This window comes from Aquarana catesbeiana, linkage group LG03, assembly GCF_042186555.1.
Source record: "Aquarana catesbeiana isolate 2022-GZ linkage group LG03, ASM4218655v1, whole genome shotgun sequence".
NCBI classification, from domain to species: Eukaryota; Metazoa; Chordata; class Amphibia; order Anura; family Ranidae; genus Aquarana; species Aquarana catesbeiana.
The window spans coordinates 129428289-129447987 of record NC_133326.1 but is presented as its reverse complement, the minus strand read 5'-3'; positions in this window follow the sequence as shown (position 1 = coordinate 129447987).

Below are 19699 nucleotides of genomic sequence, written 5' to 3'. Positions count from 1 at the left end.
CATTTCCTGTGTCAGCAGTGGAGGCTGCAGACACAGCTCTTATTGTTGATTGGCTGTTGGGTTCGCTCAGCAATATTATACACAGCTGATTGTCATTTCATAGATTTCTGTGCACATATATTATAGCGTGGAACCAGACATCAAGCTATATGCCCCAGTTGAAGGACCATCGTCCGAAACATGTCGGGTTGCTGAAGCTTTCGATGTCTTGTTACCACACAATTTTTATCTTTATTCTGTGATCACGTTTTATCCAGTGCTTGTCAAAAAATATTTTTTGGCACTTTTTAAAAAAAATAAAATCATTTTTTATCGGATTCATGCCCTATGTGGAGACTTTCTTTTCCTCCCATGAATTGAACCTATATAGAGCGGAAGTCGTTCTCCTTTAAGAATCATTCCTCCACCTGCTGCGGATCCATACACCATTCTACAACCACGGTGGCCCTGGATGGAACCTTTCAGCAGCGTCTTCCAGCATAGTATCCCTGGGATTGTTTAATCCCTAAAGCTCGCATGACACTCCACCGTATGGTACCTGTGTCCACCCCCTCCAGTAAGAGTACCCACTTCTACCACTTTTATGTTGATCCGAATGCATAAGGATTCCTTCCCGAATCACAATCACCACTCACATCTCATATTGTGTTTTTCAAGAAGAATTTAATGCACATGTTAACAGAGTTTTTTGGACACTTTTTTCTCCTTTATGGAATAGGTCTTGCCCTTAACGCAGAATTCTTTTTGTCCTTGCTGGACAAACCGACAGGTTTTACAGAGGGACTTATGGCATTGATACATGCCAATTATGGCCAGGAAGATAAGGAGGTGGCGCCCAGGTGGTGGTGGCGGCTTATTTTCAAGTTTGCTGGGTGCCAGCTTGCTTTTAATACTGGGGGCTTTTCTATAAGCAAACTTAGGTCTATCTGATAAAACAGGTGTGATATGTTGGTTCCAGCAGCGCGGCAGATCTTTCTGGTGGTTTTCCTTGTGGCCCCCCTCTGCTGAACGGCTGGGATCCGTATCAACTGGCTACACACCGGACTACCTGTAGGACAGCCTATCTCTGAACTTTACAGTGATGGATATGATGAACCGTTCCCCTTCTTACTTCTAATAAGTGTGTTTTTATCCTTTGGCAATAAATAGTCTTGTGTTACTGCATTTAGAAGCTCCTTCTGTTTGTTATTTATTTACTGTATATAAACTGGCTGATTAGCTGTGCGGAAAACTCTTAAGAAACGCCATCCGTAGGCCCCTTTCACACTGAGGCGTTGCAAAACCGCGGTAAAAACGATGAGCGTTATCAGTGTGGTTTTACAGCGTTTTTGCCACATTAGCGTTAAAAATAGTGCTAACGCCCATGCGTTTTAATCGTGTTATAGCGTTTTTTAAGCGTTAACGTCAGCAAACCTGACCATGTGACCATGTAACCATGCGGTCATGTGACCTTCCCCACAGTTTCTGGGCGATTTAAAGCGATATTACCGCGGTTTTACAGCGTTTCTCATTCATTTCAATTGGTATGGACGTTTTTACAGCGCTATTTTATGCGCCCAAAAGATGCTCCAAAAAAGCTGTTTGCAGGATTTTTTCCAACGCACAGCCAGCGCAACGCCTCAATGTGAAAAGTTACACTGAGATACATGGGGGGCGTTTTTCGTGCGGTATTTAGGCGGTAATTTTAGCGCTAAAACGCCTGAAAATTCCCTTAGTGTGAAAGGGGCCTAAGAGGTTGATTTACTAAAACTGAAAAGTGCAAAACCTGGTGCAGCTGTGCATGATAGCCAATAAGCTTCCAGATTTTTTTGTCAAAGCTTAACTGAACAAGCTGAAGTTAGAAGCTGATTGGCTACCATGCACAGCTACACCAGATTTTGCACTCTAGAGTATTAGTAAATTATCCCCACACTGTCAGAAGCGAGGGTTGGTCAGAGGCTCTATTCCCATATACCTGCTCAGTTTAAACGATTACATGCAAACAGTGGTGGTACAAATCTGACAGCCACTGTTGACAGCTGTTGCTTTTTTACACACAAAGCATCACTCCACTCCACGCAAGATCTATTAGTAGTTACATAGTTACATAGTAGGTGAGGTTGAAAAAAGACACAAGTCCATCAAGTCCAACCTATGTGTGTGATTATGTGTCAGTATTACATTACATATCTCTGTATATTGCGGTCATTCAGGTGATTATCTAATAGTTCCTTGAAGCTATCAATGCTCCCCGCTGAGACCACCGCCTGTGAAAGGGAATTCCACATCCTTGCCGCTCTTACAGTAAAGAACCCTCTACGTAGTTTAAGGTTAAACCTCTTTTCTTCTAATTGTAATGAGTGGCCACGAGTCTTATTAAACTCACTTCTGCGAAAAAGTTTTATCCCTATTGTGGGGTCACCAGTACAGTATTTGTAAATTGAAATCATATCCCCTCTCAAGCGTTTCTTCTCCAGAGAGAATAAGTTCAGTGCTCGCAACCTTTCCTCATAACTAAGATCCTCCAGACCCTTTATTAGCTTTGTTGCCCTTCTTTGTACTCGCTCCATTTCCAGTACGTCCCTCCTGAGGACTGGTGCCCAGAACTGGACAGCATACTCCAGGTGCGGGCTGACCAGAGTCTTGTAGAGCGGGAGAATTATCGTTTTATCTCTGCAGTTGATCCCCCTTTTAATGCATGCCAATATTCTGTTTGCTTTATTAGCAGCAGCTTGGCATTGCATGCCATTGCTGAGCCTATCATCCACTAGGACCCCCAGGTCCTTTTCCATCCTAGATTCCCCCAGAGGTTCTCCCCCCAGTGTATAGATTGCATTCATATTTTTGCCACCCAAATGCATTATTTTACATTTTTCTACATTGAACCTCATTTGCCATGTAGTCGCCCACCCCATTAATTTGTTCAGGTCTTTTTGCAAGATTTCCACATCCTGCGGAGAAGTTATTGCCCTGCTTAGCTTAGTATCGTCTGCAAATACAGAGATTGAACTGTTTATCCCATCCTCCAGGTCGTTTATGAACAAATTAAATAGGATTGGTCCCAGCACAGAACCCTGGGGAACCCCACTACCCACCCCTGACCATTCTGAGTACTCCCCATTTATCACCACCCTCTGAACACGCCCTTGTAGCCAGTTTTCAATCCATGTACTCACCCTATAGTCCATGCCAATGCACCTTATTTTGTACAGTAAACGTTTATGGGGAACTGTGTCAAATGCTTTTGCAAAATCCAGATACACCACGTCTACGGGCTTTCCTTTATCTAGATGGCAACTCACCTCCTCATAGAAGGTTAATAGATTGGTTTGGCAAGAACGATTCTTCATGAATCCATGCTGATTACTGCTAATGATATCATTCTTATTACTAAAATCTTGTATATAGTCCCTTATCATCCCCTCCAAGAGTTTACATACTATTGATGTTAGGCTAACTGGTCTGTAATTCCCAGGGATGTTTTTTAGGCCCTTTTTAAATATTGGTGCTACATTGGCTTTTCTCCAATCAGCTGGTACCATTCCAGTCAATAGACTGTCTGTAAAAATTAGGAACAACGGTCTGGCAATCACCTGACTGAGTTCCCTAAGTACCCTCGGATGCAAGCCATCTGGTCCCGGTGATTTATTAATGTTAAGTTTCTCAAGTCTAATTTTAATTCCGTCCTCTGTTAACCATGTAGGTGCTTCCTGTGTTGTGTCATGAGGATAAACACTGCAGTTTTGGTTACTGAAGCCCCCCGATTCACTCGTGAAGACTGAGGAGAAGAATAAATTCAATACCTTTGCCATCTCCCCATCCTTTGTAACCAGATGTCCTTCCTCATTCTTTATGGGGCCAATATGGTCTGTCCTCCCTTTTTTACTGTTTACATACTTAAAGAATTTCTTGGGATTTTTTTTGCTCTCCTCCGCTATGTGTCTTTCATGTTCTATCTTAGCCATCCTAATTGCACCCTTACATTTCTTATTGCATTCTTTATAAATTCTGAATGCTGTGGATGATCCCTCAACCTTGTATTTTTTGAAGGCCTTCTCCTTTGCTTTTATATGCATTTTTACATTGGAGTTAAGCCATCCAGGATGTTTGTTTGCTCTTTTAAATTTATTACCCAATGGGATACATTGGCTAATGCCCTTATTTAATATGCTCTTAAAGCAGACCCATCTCTCCTCTGTATTCTTTGTTCCTAATATTTTATCCCAATTTATGTCTTTTAGCAAGGTTTGTAGTTTAGGGAAGTTGGCTCTTTTGAAATTCAGTGTCTTTGTGTTCCCTTCATGTCTCCTATTTGTGTGATTTATACTGAAACTAATTGACCTGTGATCGCTGTTACCTAAATTGCCCCGTATTTCCACATCTGTTATCAGGTCTGTATTGTTGGTAATCAGTAGATCTAGTAATGTTTTATTTCTAATTGGTGCGTCTACCATCTGACCCATAAAATTGTCCTGCAAGACACTAAGGAACTGGCGAGCCTTAAATGAATGCGCGGTTCCCTCCGCCCAGTCTATGTCTGGATAATTAAAATCCCCCATTATGATAACACTTCCCATCCTTGCTGCTAATCCAATTTGTGATAGGAGATCCGTCTCCACTTCCTCCCTCAGGTTAGGGGGCCTATAGCATACTCCCAGTATTATTTTCCCCTTAGCTTCATCCCTTTGGAGCTCTACCCATAAAGATTCCACCTCCTCCCTAGCCCCCTCAGTGATGTCATCTCTCACATTCACTTGTACATTATTCTTGATATATAGGCATACCCCTCCCCCTTTTTTACCCTCTCTGTCCTTGCGGTATAGGGTATACCCTTGAATGTTTGCCAGCCAATCATGAGAGCTGTTGAACCAGGTCTCTGAAATTCCCACAAAATCCAAATCCTCCTTGTACAACAGTATCTCTAGTTCACCCATCTTGTCCGCCAGGCTCCTGGCATTGGTGAACATGCCACATAGTTTAGACCGGTCGCATATTGTCCTCGTATTGGGTGTTTCAAGATTGCAACTTGGACTTGCTACTATACTCACCTTGTGTTTTTGTGCTTTGGTTAACCTACCACTAATGCCCCCAATACTACCCTCTGGAATATCTTCCGCGCTGGCTATCACTGTCTCTGGACCCTCCCCCTCATCGCCTAGTTTAAAAACCCCTCTAACTTTTTGGCCATCTTCATTCCCAGCAGATCTGCACCCTCCTCATTTAGGTGCAGTCCGTCCCTTCTATAGTACCGGTTACTGACTGAGAAGTCGGCCCAGTCCTCCAGGAACCCAAACCCCTCCTTACTACACCAGCTCTTCAGCCACTTGTTTACTTCCCTAATCTCCCTCTGCCTCTCTGGTGTGGCTCGATGTACCGGTAGTATTCCTGAGAACACTACCTTGGAGGTCCTTTTCCTCAATTTAGCTCTTAAGTCCCTAAAATCGTTCTTTAGGACACTCCTTCTGCCTCTGACTTTGTCATTGGTGCCAACGTGCACCATGACAGCCGGGTCTTCCCCAGCCCCTCCCAGTAATCTGTCCACAAGATCCGTGATGTGCCGAACCCGAGCGCCCGGTAGACAACATACTGTTCGGCGCTTCAGGTCTTGGTTACAGATTGCCCTCTCTGTCCTTCTAAGAATTGAGTCCCCTACCACCAGAATCTGTCTTTCCTTTCCCTTTGCTGCCCCCCCACTCTCACTGGAGGAGTTCTTCCCCTGGCAGCTAGGAGAGTCCCTCATCTCCAGCAGTGCTGGTCCCTGACTGGTTACACCAATGTCACTCAATGGAGCGTACTTATTGGGATGCTCCAGTCCTGGATCGGCCTCCCTGGCACTTCCCCCTCTACCCCTCCTGACTGTCACCCATCTACTCTTTGCTAGTGCCTGCACCTCTTTGTCTCCACCCGCCTCTGTGCTGGCCCCTGCCGGCACCTGCCGTGTACGTTCCTGGCTCACCTTTAGTATGGAGGGACTTCTCAGTGCTGACAGTTGCTTCCCCAGATTCAGAACCTGGGCTTCCAGGGAAACAATGTGCTTACATTTTGCACAGCAGTATTCGCCCTCGATCGGATGATCAAGGAACGCATACATGCGGCAAGATGTACAAAGAGTCGCCTCTCCACACCCGCCGGGCATCGTACCTATTAAATTTGGTGAGGATTTGGGGATTTTACCCTGTCCAAATTACCTAACAACTAGCTTCCTGGCACTAATAACTAGCTTCCTGGCACTATTGATTCTCGCTTGTGGCCACCCCTGGCCGCTAATGTAAATGTAGCCTTACAATAATAAATAAACAGTGTTCAACTGGGCTTTAAAGGGAAACTATACCAGGGTAAAGGGAAACTATACCAGGGTTTTATCAATGTTATTTACAGTTTTTGGAATGTTTATACATTAATATAGTACACATTTATACACTGATATATAACTGATATGTTATATATTTTCAGTGTTGTATCATTTTCTTTTCTAGAAATAAGCATTTCATACAGGGTAATTTCAATACACTTTTGAACTTTAGTTTTCTAGTTACAAAGCCCAGCAATGCCTGATAAACAGATTTTTTTAAATCATAAACCTGACTATGTATTGTAATTATGCTACTATTTAATCTAAACTGTTTCCTTCATGTGTGGTATGTCACAGAGTCTGCAGAATTGTGTGCATGTGTCCATGATACCCGGCAGAAACCTTATTGCCTCAGTCTTTGCACTGCTGTAACCTAAATGTTTCTTTTTGTATAAAATAAATGTAATGACTTTTCTGCGATAACAATGCTAGATTAATTATTACCCTCTTTAACAGCTGCTACTTAGCCAGAGGTTTCCAGAGGCCAGCAAGGATAGCTTTATTATTTATCATTAGTTGCGCAGTATTAGAATCATAAAAAAACATCATCTTACACTTGTCCCAATGATGTGTGCAAAAACATGAGATGTCCTCCAAATTTTTTTTAATAAATATAATCTTAGGGTTACTCTAAATCTTACACAGATCTAATCTGCTAGAAAGAAAAAGAAAAAGAAAATAAATAAATAAATATATATATATATATATATATATATATATATATATATTTTTTTTTCCTCTTATATATGTATATACCCCGTTTCCCCGAAAATATGACCTAGCGTGATTGTCAGTGATGGCTGCAATATAAGCCCTACCCCCCAAATAAGCCCTACCCTGTTTCCCCGAAAATAAGCCCTACCCTGAAAATAAGACCCACAAGGACTTTAACTAGGGCTTATTTGGGGGCTAGGGCTTATATTGCAGCCATCACCGACAATCACGCTAGGTTTTATTTTCAGGGAAACAGGGTATATATGTATATATATATATATATATATATATATATATATATATATATATATATATATATATATATAAAAAACACTTTTTTTAAAGTGTTAAAAAAATTGTCATGATTTTTACAGTTCATTGTCACTGCACAGTTGCAGTTAAACACAGTTGAACGTTTGGATCCTTACGGATCTTTTGCTTAAATGTTTATGTTTAGAAGTATTCAGCATTGGAATACAACAGCCAAGTAGACAGTATTTACCATGAATCCCTGACTATCATACCATCAAACATAGCTATCCTCATGAGGCACTGCTCTCAACAGCTTCTGACACACAGCATGACATCTGTAAGTGCAGAAAACACAGGTTCATTGGCTGATGAGACAAACTAACAAGACAGATCTTCTCACAAATCCCTGTGGAGAGCGTACAGTAAGGAAAAGTCAAACTGTATCAAAGGCAAGAGTAGAGATGACAGAAGCAGCCGGATGAAGAACTAGGTCACAGGAGAAAGTCTGGTATCTCAGTGTCAGTGTGCAGTTCTTTCCGTGGAATTTTAGAGTCAATTTGTCCAGTTTCTGACCCATATTTTACTGATGGCAATTTGTGTAAGCTATATTGATGTTCTTAGTGAAATCCATATCGTATAACCGTAACTGTAAAATTATTGTACGTGCCATTGATCAGAAGTGGTGTTGGGTGCAATATTTTATCATTGTTGTGCTGGTAAGATTGACATATAAGGTGTCTTGTATAGAGATGCTACTACATTAACCACTTCAATACCAGGCACTTTACCCCCTTCCTGCCCAGGCCAATTTTCAGATTTCAGCGCTGTCGCTTTTTAGATGAAAATTGCACGCTCATGCTACACTGTACCCAAACGAAATTTTTATCATTATGTTCCCACAAATAGAGTTTTCTTTTAGTGGTATTTGATCACCTCTGCAGTTTTTATTTTTGCTAAACAAATAAAAAAAAGACCAAACATTTTGAAAAAAAAAGTTTTTCTTCGTTTTTTGTTATAAAATTTTGTAAATAAGTACGTTTTGTCCTTCCCTGATGGGAACTGATGAGGCTGCACTGACGGGCACTGATAAGGTGGCACCAATGAGGTGGCACTGATGATGAGCATTGATATGCGGCACTGATGGGCATTAATGGGCACTGATAGGCAACACTGATGGGCACTGAAAGGCTGCACTGATGGGCACTGATAGGTGACACTGATGGGTGGCAATCATGGGCATCACTGTAAAGGAGGCACTGGCAGGCATTACTGATGGGCACAGATTGGCATTATTTTTGGGCACAGACTGGCATCTCTGGTGGCCATGGGTGGCATACCTGGTGTCCATCAGTGGTGAGCACCCATGGTGTTCCTGGGTGGGCATCCTGGGGGGGGGGGCTGTGCTGATAATCAATCAGCGCAGACCCCCCCTGTCAGGAGAGCAGCCGATCGGCTCTCCTCTACTCGCGTCTGTCAGACACGAGTAAGGAAAAGCTGATACACGGCTCTGCCTGTTTACACCGTGATCAGCTGTGATTGGACACAGCTGATCATGTGGTATAGAGTCTCTGTCAGAGACTCTTTACCAAGATCGGTGTTGTGGTGTGTCAGACATTTTAATAATGTATCATCACTGCTGAATAGGGATGAGCTTCAAGTTCGAGTCGAACTCATGTTCGACTCGAACATTGGCTGTTCGCAAGTTCGCCGAACAGCGAACAATTTGGGGTGTTCGTGGCAAATTCGAATGCCGCGGAACACCCTTTAAAAGTCTATGGGAGAAATCAAAAGTGCTAATTTTAAAGGCTAATATGCAAGTTATTGTCATAAAAAGTGTTTGGGGACCCAGGTCCTGCCCCAGGGGACATGGATCAATGCAAAAAAAAGTTTGAAAAACGGCCGTTTTTTCAGGAGCAGTGATTTTAATAATGCTTAAAGTCAAACAATAAAAGTGTAATATCCCTTTAAATTTCGTACCTGGGGGGTGTCTATAGTATGCCTGTAAAGGGGCGCATGTTTCCTGTGTTTAGAACAGTCTGACAGCAAAATGACATTTTGAAGGAAAAAACTCATTTAAAACTACCCGCGGCTATTGCATTGCCGACAATACACATAGAAGTTCATTGATAAAAACAGCATGGGAATTCCCCAAAGGGGAACCCCGAACCAAAATTAAAAAAAAAAAATGACGTGGTAGTCCCCCTAAATTCCATACCAGGCCCTTCAGGTCTGATATGGATATTAAGGGGAACCCCGGCCAAAATTTTAAAAAAAAAATGACGTGGGGTTCCCCCTAAATTCCATACCAGACCCTTCAGGTCTGGTATGGATTTTAAGGGGAACCCCGCACCAAAAAAAAAAAAACGTCGTGGGGTCCCCCCAAAAATCCATACCAGACCCTTATCCGAGCACGCAACCTGGCAGGCCGCAGGAAAAGAGGGGGGGACGAGAGTGCGCCCCCCCCCCTCCTGAACCGTACCAGGCCACATGCCCTCAACATTGGGAGGGTGCTTTGGGGTAGCCCCCCAAAACACCTTGTCCCCATGTGGATGAGGACAAGGGCCTCATCCCCACAACCCTGGCCGGTGGTTGTTGGGGTCTGCGGGCGGGGGGCTTATCGGAATCTGGAAGCCCCCTTTAACAAGGGGACCCCCAGATCCCGGCCCCCCCCTGTGTGAAATGGTAAGGGGGTACAAAAGTACCCCTACCATTTCACTAAAAAACTGTCAAAAATGTTAAAAATGACAAGAGACAGTTTTTGACAATTCCTTTATTTAAATACTTTTTCTTTCTTCTATCTTCCTTCATCTTCTGGTTCTTCTGGCTCTTCTGGTTCTTCCTCCGGCGTTCTCGTCCAGCATCTGCTCCGCGGCCTCTTCTATCTTCTTCTCCTCGGGCCGCTCCGCACCCATGCCATGGGGGGAGGCTCCCGCTCTTCTCTTCTTCTTCATCTTCTTCTCTTCTTCTCTTCTTCTTTTCTTCTCTTCTTCATTTTCTTCTCCGGGCCGCTCCGCAGCCATGCTGGCATGGAGGGAGGCTCCCGCTGTGTGACGGTGTCTTGTCAAATACAGTCCCCTATCATATAGTGTCCGCCCTGTACTGCGCAGGCGCAGTACGGAGGACAAACGAGACGCCGAAAGTCTTCGAAGTTTAACAGCTGATCATCAGCTGTACACGGCGCCTGCGCTGTTATTCTCACCCTATGTCCAGGTTCATTCCCTACTATCCAAGTGGACATAGAGTGAGAATAAATAGTTGCCGAGCGCAGCGAGGCCGTGCCCGAAGCGTGGCGAGCGAAGCGAGCCCGCGAGGGGCCCTCTTACACTGCCATCGCTAACAAGTGCCGAAGCGCCGTGTACAGCTGATGGTCAGCTGATCAACTTCGGGCATTTTCGGCATCTCCTTCTGCTCCGTACTGCGCAAGCGCTGCGCCTGCGCAGTACGGAGCGGACACTATCCGATAGGAGGACAGTATATGTCAGAACAACGGCGCTCCTCGTCTGACAGTTCTTAAATAACGGGGGGCGGGGCCACCCGGTGACCCCGCCCCCCTCTGACGCACGGTGACTTGACGGGACTTCCCTGTGACGTCACGGGGAATGCCACAGGGAAGTCCCGTCATGTCCCGTGCGTCAGAGGGGGGCGGGATCACTGGGTGGCCCCGCCCCCCGTTATTTAAGAACTGTCAGACAAGGAGCGCCGTCACACAGCGGGAGTCTCCCTCCATGCCAGCATGGGTGCGGAGCGGCCCGGAGAAGAAAATGAAGAAGAGAAGAAGAGAAGAAAAGAAGAAGAGAAGAAGATGAAGAAGATGAAGAGAAGAGCAGGAGCCTCCCCCCATGCCATGGGTGCGGAGCGGCCCGAGGAGAAGAAGATAGAAGACGCCGCGAGGAGATGCTGGACGAGAACGCCGGAGGAAGAACCAGAAGAGCCAGAAGAACCAGAAGAACCAGAAGATGAAGGAAGATAGAAGAAAGAAGAAGTATTTAAATAAAGGAATTGTCAAAAACTGTTTCTTGTCATTTTTAACATTTTTGACAGTTTTTTTAGTGAAATGGTAGGGGTACTTTTGTACCCCCTTACCATTTCACACAGGGGGGGCCGGGATCTGGGGGTCCCCTTGTTAAAGGGGGCTTCCAGATTCCAATAAGCCCCCCGCCCGCAGACCCCCACAACCACCGGCCAGGGTTGTGGGGATGAGGCCCTTGTCCTCATCAACATGGGGACAAGGTGTTTTGGGGGGCTACCCCAAAGCACCCTCCCAATGTTGAGGGCATGTGGCCTGGTACGGTTCAGGAGGGGGGGCCACACTCTCGTCCCCCCCCCTCTTTTCCTGTGGCCTGCCAGGTTGCGTGCTCGGATAAGGGTCTGGTATGGATTTTTGGGGGGACCCCACGCCGTTTTTTTTTTTTTTTTTGGCGCGGGGTTCCCCTTAAAATCCATACCAGACCTGAGGGGTCTGGTATGGAATTTAGGGGGAACCCCACGTCATTTTTTTTTTTTAAATTTTGGCCGGGGTTCCCCCTTAATATCCATACCAGACCTGAAGGGCCTGGTATGGAATTTAGGGGGACTCCCACGTCATTTTTTTTTTTAATTTTGGTTCGGGGTTCCCCTTTGGGGAATTCCCATGCGTTTTTTATCAATGAACTTCTATGTGTATTGTCGGCAATGCAATAGCCGCAGGTAGTTTTAAATGAGTTTTTTCCTTCAAAATGTCATTTTGCTGTCAGACTGTTCTAAACACAGGAAACATGCGCCCCTTTACAGGCATACTATAGACACCCCCCAGGTACGAAATTTAAAGGGATATTACACTTTTATTGTTTGACTTTAAGCATTATTAAAATCACTGCTCCTGAAAAAACGTCCGTTTTTAAAACTTTTTTTTGCATTGATCCATGTCCCCTGGGGCAGGACCCAGGTCCCCAAACACTTTTTATGACAATAACTTGCATATAAGCCTTTAAAATTAGCACTTTTGATTATTCATGTTCGTGTCCCATAGACTTTAACGGTGTTCCCGTGTTCGAACGAACTTTTTTCCTGTTCGCATGTTCTGGTGCGAACCGAATAGGGGAGTGTTCGGCTCATCCCTACTGCTGAAGATAGATTTTTTTTTTCTCCACAAGGCAACCTAGGTAGAATCCTAAGGTCTGGAGAATGTCCATGTTCAGGGGCCCAGCTACAGTGCCTTGAAAAAGTATTCACATCCCTTGCAATGTTCCACATTTTGTCATGTTACAACCAAAAACGTAAATGTATTTTATTGGGATTTTATGTGATAGAGCAAAACACAAAGTGGCACATAATTGTTAAGTGGAAGGAAAATGATAAATGGTTTTCAAATTTTTTTTACAAATATCTGAAAAGTGTGGTTTAGAATTTGTATTCAGCCCCCTTTACTCTGATACCCCTAACTAAAATCTAGTGGAACCAACTGCCTTCAGAAGGAACCTAATTAGTAAATAGAGTCCACCTGTGTGTAATTTAATCTCAGTACTACAAAATGAAAAAAAAAAGTTTTGCCTATAGTTCTTTAATTCCTACTCACACATCATCAGTGTGTTGCATTACTATTGTTCAAAGTCCTACCACAACTTGTAGAATGTGGCTTCTTCTTCTGCTCTAACTCACCATCATTCTCAGGACATCAACAGTACATTGTTATACAGTACTACAGCAGCCAATACACATTATTACTTTTTTTACACTAACCAATTGGCAATTTACAGTATCTACTGTCAGACAGGTGAGTTGAGTTTCGTTAGTTATTGAAAGTCAGTGTGGAGTGAAATTGGATGTAATAGGAACACTTCCAAGTTTTCTGGATGTCCTGTCTTTCAAAAATCCTGTATATTATATTAATTCAATATTTTTCTTTCTTTAAAAGTGATCAGATATTTTGTTAAAAGGTTCAAACAAATATGGACAGTGTTTGATTCTAGCATTTCATGCTATTATGCATGAATTAAAGGTTAATTCCCCCTTCCTGACAATGTTTCATGTTACACTCATATCTAGGGCATAAGATGAATCGTGGTATCCCTTTGCCACCAGCATCTGGAATTTTTAAATTCCATATAGTTGTGTGGCTCCGCTCTTACAGCCGTGTCATCCATTCATTGATCCAAGCTAATGGATCAATGAAGGGAGGACAAGTCCCATCTGCTAAGCTAAGAATTGCATCCATCTCTCAGACAGTTTTATTTAATGGTGACAGAGGCACAAATGCGCTTTTATTAACATTCCTAGATTTTAAGCTCTAACGAGCAGGGCTCTCTGTATTGAATTGTATTGCAACTATACTGTCTGCTCTCATGTTGTAAAGCGCTGCTGAAACTGTTGGCGCTATATACATCCTATATAATAATAATAATCTAAACCTAGCTACAAACTAGCAGCAAGGGCTGGAATTAAAGTAAGGATGGCCAATACTGGTGTGAGGAGCTGGAGAATAATATCTTGCCACTTCTAGGAGCATTGCTATCAATTGAATGCATAGAATTTATTAGGTGCTAATAAAAAAAAAATAATAATAATAAAACCAATAGGACTACAGCAAAAAAAAAAAACAGTATGAAGTCAGCATGTCTAACAAAAAGCAAAAAAAACATTGCAAAAGGCTGAATGAATGTGTAAAGTGGAGAACTGATTAATCTGCCCATGTTAATAACAAAGCCGACTATAATACCATAAGCCGCAGAGTTGTTCTGTTTTCACAGAGGAGATTCTGACAATACTCAGGAGAAATAAAGCAGTCCGCGTGCTGCATTGCACTGGTACTCCTAATGCAAAACTATTTATTAGGAATTAAAGTGTTTATGTTATCCGTTATTCAGTGCTTGTACTGATTTTATTACCATAAAAACATAACTCTAGAAGTTATCAGATTTGCAAAGTTGTGGGAATTATATAGGTGCACATAGCTTTTATTTTAATAGAGGATTCATGTAATTCATGAAACATATTTAATTTGAATTTTTTTGCTTGGCCCTTGTAACCTTACACAAAATAGTTCTGAACAGAGATTTGGAAGATCCTCCTCTTGCATCGATCAGCCCAGATGTTCTCATATTGTTAAGTGTGCCATGGTGTTCTGTTGTGGAAATTTTATGAAGATGTATTTTAATATGTATTGTCATAGTGTCTCCCAGTGTTAGTTCTTCCGCAACCCGCTCTGAAGAGCTGACTAGGGAAGACTGACACTGGTTGAGATCCGTTAGGTAGTGGAAAACTTCCTGAGGTTGGAGAGAGGTGTTTGCAGAGTGAGAATATGTCTGCCGGCGAAGGGATGTGTTTTCTCTAAAAAACAATTTATCGGTTCAGCGGATGTGCGCTCGTGTCACCCCTGTATGCCTGATCAACATATTTGAGGTGCCATGACGTACACCTGCAGATAAGCTCCCATCGGCAGGAACAGTAGTCATTGCTTGTTGTATAAACTCATATCCTGTGTTGACATTCACAAACTGTGTTGTCACATCCTGTGAAGGAAGCGATTGGCTGTTGGGGCAGGGCTTCCTGTTTGTGACTTCCTTTGTGTGTGTGAATAAAAGAGCCAGTGCACTGCTCAGGAGAAAGTCGTGCTGAGATGAGGACATAAGTTGTGGTCATGTCTGTTTCATTGGGGATATGCGGGAAATAGAGTGATAGGTAAGATGTATTATACCATTAGATGAAATGGGCGCTTATTAGCGCAAGAGTATAGTGGAATATCCAAGACAGTTTTTGGCGGGCCATGGTAAGAGTGAACAGAACCTCCTTCACAATCGGATCAGTAGGCTGTCTGATGTGTTAGGTAGGTTCTGCTTTGCAAAAGAACACATTTTTCGTCTTTTGGTATAATGCTGGGATTTTAATTGTATGTTTGTTATGTGTAAGTAACCGTATGTTGTGTATGATTTGTCAGTATTGATTGGGATTATTTGCCTCTGCTATGGGACCCATTTGATGCAACCTGGAATGTGTGTGTGACTGAGCAGTTTGTAAGTAACTGATGATTGTTTGTAAGTGCTATGAGGTTTAGCAGGGGGAGGGGCGGCCAGGCATGGCTGTCCCATCACTTACAATGGGGAAAGTTGGCTACTCCCTGTGGACAATAGCATGGGGGGAGCTCTTTTGTTTTGAGATGAAAAGATCATGCATGCAAGCATCACTGCTGAAATGTCTTGTTCCTTTGGGTTGCTTATGCCAGAAAGTGTATGAACTTTGTTTGGAACAAGAGTGTATGTTTGAGCCATGTTTTTTTGTGTTTTATGTAACGTTGTTGTGTGATTGGAGAGCCTGTGTTGTTCGGTTGGCCAGGGTCTCTAGTGGTATGTAGCCTAAAATGTTTGTAAGTGTCCATGTGGTGTCTCAAATGTGTAGTTTTGTGGGGAGAAGTTTATGTTTCTAGTGAAGAAATCTTGTTTTGGCGGGATCAACAACTGCATTTCATGTGTTAATGGCACCATTTTGTCCTGGCCTGCCTTTCCTCGGCCATTTTCTTTTCTTTTGTTGTTGTCACCATGCAGCCATTGTTGTCTGCCATTTTCACCGTGTGTCTGTGGCTTGATGTTCGTTTGTTGTTGGTTTGTAGAGGCGCAGTTTAAGGATTTTGTGCTTTTTGGTCTGTGATTCATCCCAGAGTGGAAGCTGCTTCAATTCCTTTGTGTGTATAGCCATGTGGTCTTGGCATCTTGTCTCTGGGCACCGTTTCCTTTTGAGTGAATTCAATTGGCTGTTTTTGTACTTTTTACATACTTTTCAGTGAAACCGTTGCCTTGTTTGTATTGAGTTTTGGGTTTAAGTGAATTTACTAGCTTTAACTGAGTTTTTGTACTTTTTAGCTGTGAGTGTTATTTTTATTTTTAATTGTCTATAGCCTGCAGTAGAAAAGAAAGGCTTTGGTGGACCTCCTTGAGCCATCTTTTTGCAGGAGTTTTAGTTTTTGGCTTTTGTTGCACCATAGATATTTTTTAATGTCTTGATAGACATAATATGAAACAAGGCTTCCCCTCCCCCTCCCTCTTCCTGTCCATACAACAGGAAGTTGTTGGGAGGAGCTTGGGGTCTTTTGACTTATGTTTGGAAGTATGATGAAAACCATTTTTGATTTTTAAATTTAATTCCAGTTGTTTTATACTGTAATACAATTTTGGGTAGAGAGCAAACAGAAGGCCTCCAAGTTATTGTTGTAATATCAAGGTACAGATAGAAGCCATAAGATTGTTTTGAATAGCGGAGGATCTTCATGGTGTTTTGTAGTTTGTCTGACAACACATTTACAGGGCTGTCGATAAATGGTTGTAGAGTATGTAAATGTGAGCAGTAGTACGCTAGCATACCAGGAGGCCGTGTATAATAATCGGAATACGCCGGGTGCCAGTACTGTAAAAATAGTCACTAGGCAGTACTGCTCCGAAAGTAAGTGCGAGGGTGCCTCAGGGACCCGTCATAAGCGATTGGAATCGTCATGGGTAATGTTGCCATCCATGCGTTGGAGAAAAAAAATGAGGCTCCACACCAGTCAGACAGCTGCATAGTACATGAGGTCTGGGTTTGGGGCTCCGGACATGAGACCCCTTAAAGATTGGCATATATTGTCAGAGTGTACAGTAAGGTGTATTCCTTTGGAAGGTACTTTTGATGTCTGGAGGTACGAGACCCCAGAATAAAAAGGCCTTGGAAGTAGATCGGTTGTGGCTTCAGAAATCTGTATTGATGAGTGAGTTGATGGATGTGTAGTAAACATTTGTGGGATTAAAATTCTCATGCCTGTTTTTGAACTTTGTGTGGCTGGCCCATACAAGATTCCGAGATGCTCTTGTGTCTTTCCCATTGTATTTTTTTTCTATCGCTAAAAGAGTGGCATTCCATCTGGCTGTTTTGTTTTTTCTTTTTTGTTTTGGGAACTATGAAATATCTCCCCCACATTTGTATCTAAATGTTTGTCTCATGTTTGTATGTGGTAACAAGAATATGTTTGAACCTACCGCGACAGCCCTCTTACATGTCGTGGCTTTTGTATTTTAGTAGGAACGTGAAAGTAAGGGTTACAGAAGGTTTCGTTATTATCGGTTTTGAGGAATGTCAGTGACAATTTACCAATGTAGACAAATGTTGTATTGTTTACCATTCTTTGCAGGTTAAATATGAAGGATAGAGTAATAACTTTTGTTTATAAGTATCTTTTCAAGTCCAAGGAGTTTCTGAAAATGTATGTACATAGAAAGCAGGTGTATGTAGATAGCTGTACACATGCATAAATACACACACCTAAGAAGGTAAAAGTTTCATAAGCTATTTCACTGTTTTCATTGTTTTTTTCTGCACCATTCTAAACCCTGCATATCTTCCTCCAGTTTGTAATGAGGAGGAAAAGGGGGGATGATAGTGGTTAGAATGACAAATTTTCAAACAATAATACTAACCGCTCTAATTCTAGCCAAGTTCGTGACCTAGTAGGAACGACAGGTTCCACGACTTTCTTTGATGGAATTTGAATCAGCAATCTGGTGAAGGACGCTCCCATAAGAACCTTTTTGTCAATGGTTCCAGGTATTACACCCCAGATGGTAAGATGCAGTGACCACAGTCATTAAGTTCCCACATGTCTGGGTTATTGCCATATGAGGTTTGTTTGGAGGTCAACCAAAACAAGAGTTGTACTTTCCTCAGCAGCTGTCACCTACAGTACATTCTCAGCTGATAGGGTGGGTGCAGTCACTGTAACATGAACTTCAAAAGGTCCACCACAGGGTTCATGAGTCCCTCCTGGACCCTGACACAATAACCGGTTTACATTCTTTCCAGCCAGGTGACTGGGTCATTGTAAAGAAGCTTGAGGGACGAGACAATTGGATCCACGCCAGCCACTGCAAGAAGCTGCTCAACTACACAAAAGGATGAGGAGTATCCTTCTTTCTTTATTTTTTTAAAGTGTATTTTCCAACTAGCTAAGAAAGCGAACAGGACACATGGTTGGGTCTACTTTGAGTCTCCACCGAGCTCTAGTGCCCCAGAAATGACAGCGGTACATGCTATATGTGATGTTCATATTGGTATGAGGAGTTTTGACAAACTAGTAAAATCCAAACAGACACTTGTCAATAGAATAAAATATATAGAATGATACATTTCTAGAGCGTAAAATTAAGTATAATTTTAACAATCGCTCTGGTTCTTGCCAGTTTGGGTATCGGGACAACTAGGTAGCCCACAAGTGTGCTTCAACTTTAGTTTGGTATTAATGCAGATCTACAGCTTATAAGGTAATTCCCCCTAAGGCAAAAGGTTCATGCGTCCGGGTGAAACTCATCCCAGCATCTTATGTCGCAGCCGATCGTGAGGATCTGATGGCGCAAGAGAAGGTAGGAATGGCAGGGACAGCTGTAGGGGGATTGCTCACCAACCCCGACCAGGTCTGGGCATGGTTTCTTGCTTGTACACGGTGGGGGCTTGAGCTTATGAAACGATTGAACAATTTCTCATCCATTGAGGATGGGATGTTTCATGTAACTGTTGAAGCTACAAGGAAGTTCCCACAGGAATAACAGCAAATATAGACCTTTTTATTAAAAGATGGCCCATGATTATTTGTTGATATCCAAGGGGGGTTTCTGTGAAACCATAGGAAAAGATCGTTATACCTGGATCGGGTATACTAGTGACAAAGTTCAGGCCCATATGGATAAGGTTTAGATCCCTGCAAGGCAAAGCAAGAGCTATAGCTAGTGAAGGTTGAAGTCCTTTTAAGGGTCTGGGAATCTTTGGGGATTTCATTTTTTATTTTGCAGCGGATCATAGGTGAAGGAAGTAGGGGTATATATACTCATGTTATTTTTGTTTCTATTCCTTCTATATGCCGTGAAGAATTGCTACTGTTGCCTGATTGAACGAGTGAACAGAGCCTGAGCAGATGACAACGCCCTGAAGCCCAACTCACGTACAAGACAGAGGATCCCAGAACGACCGGCCTTCATGTCCTCCTCTAGGTCATCTTTCCTGAAGACCAGAGTCTACATGTCTACAAGAGGAGGGACTGTTGTGGAAATTTTATGAAAATGCATTTTAATATGTATTGTCAAAGTGTCTCCCAGTGTTAGTTCTCCCACAACCTGCTCTAAAGAGCTGACTGGGGCAGACTGACACTGGTTGAGATCCGTTAGGTAGTGGAAAACTTCCTGAAGTTAGAGAGAGGTGTTTGCAGAGTGAGGATATGTCTGCCGGCGAAAGGGCCCCTGTGCGATGCACAGGCGTTCGTCTCGGGGGGATGTGTTCGCTCTGCAAACACATTGTCATTGCACTTGGAAGTGCAGTCGCTGTAAATCTGAGGGGTAGATCTGAAATGAGGGTAAGCTCTGCTGATTTTATCATCTAATCATGTGCAAGCTAAAATGCTGTTTTTTACTTTCCTTG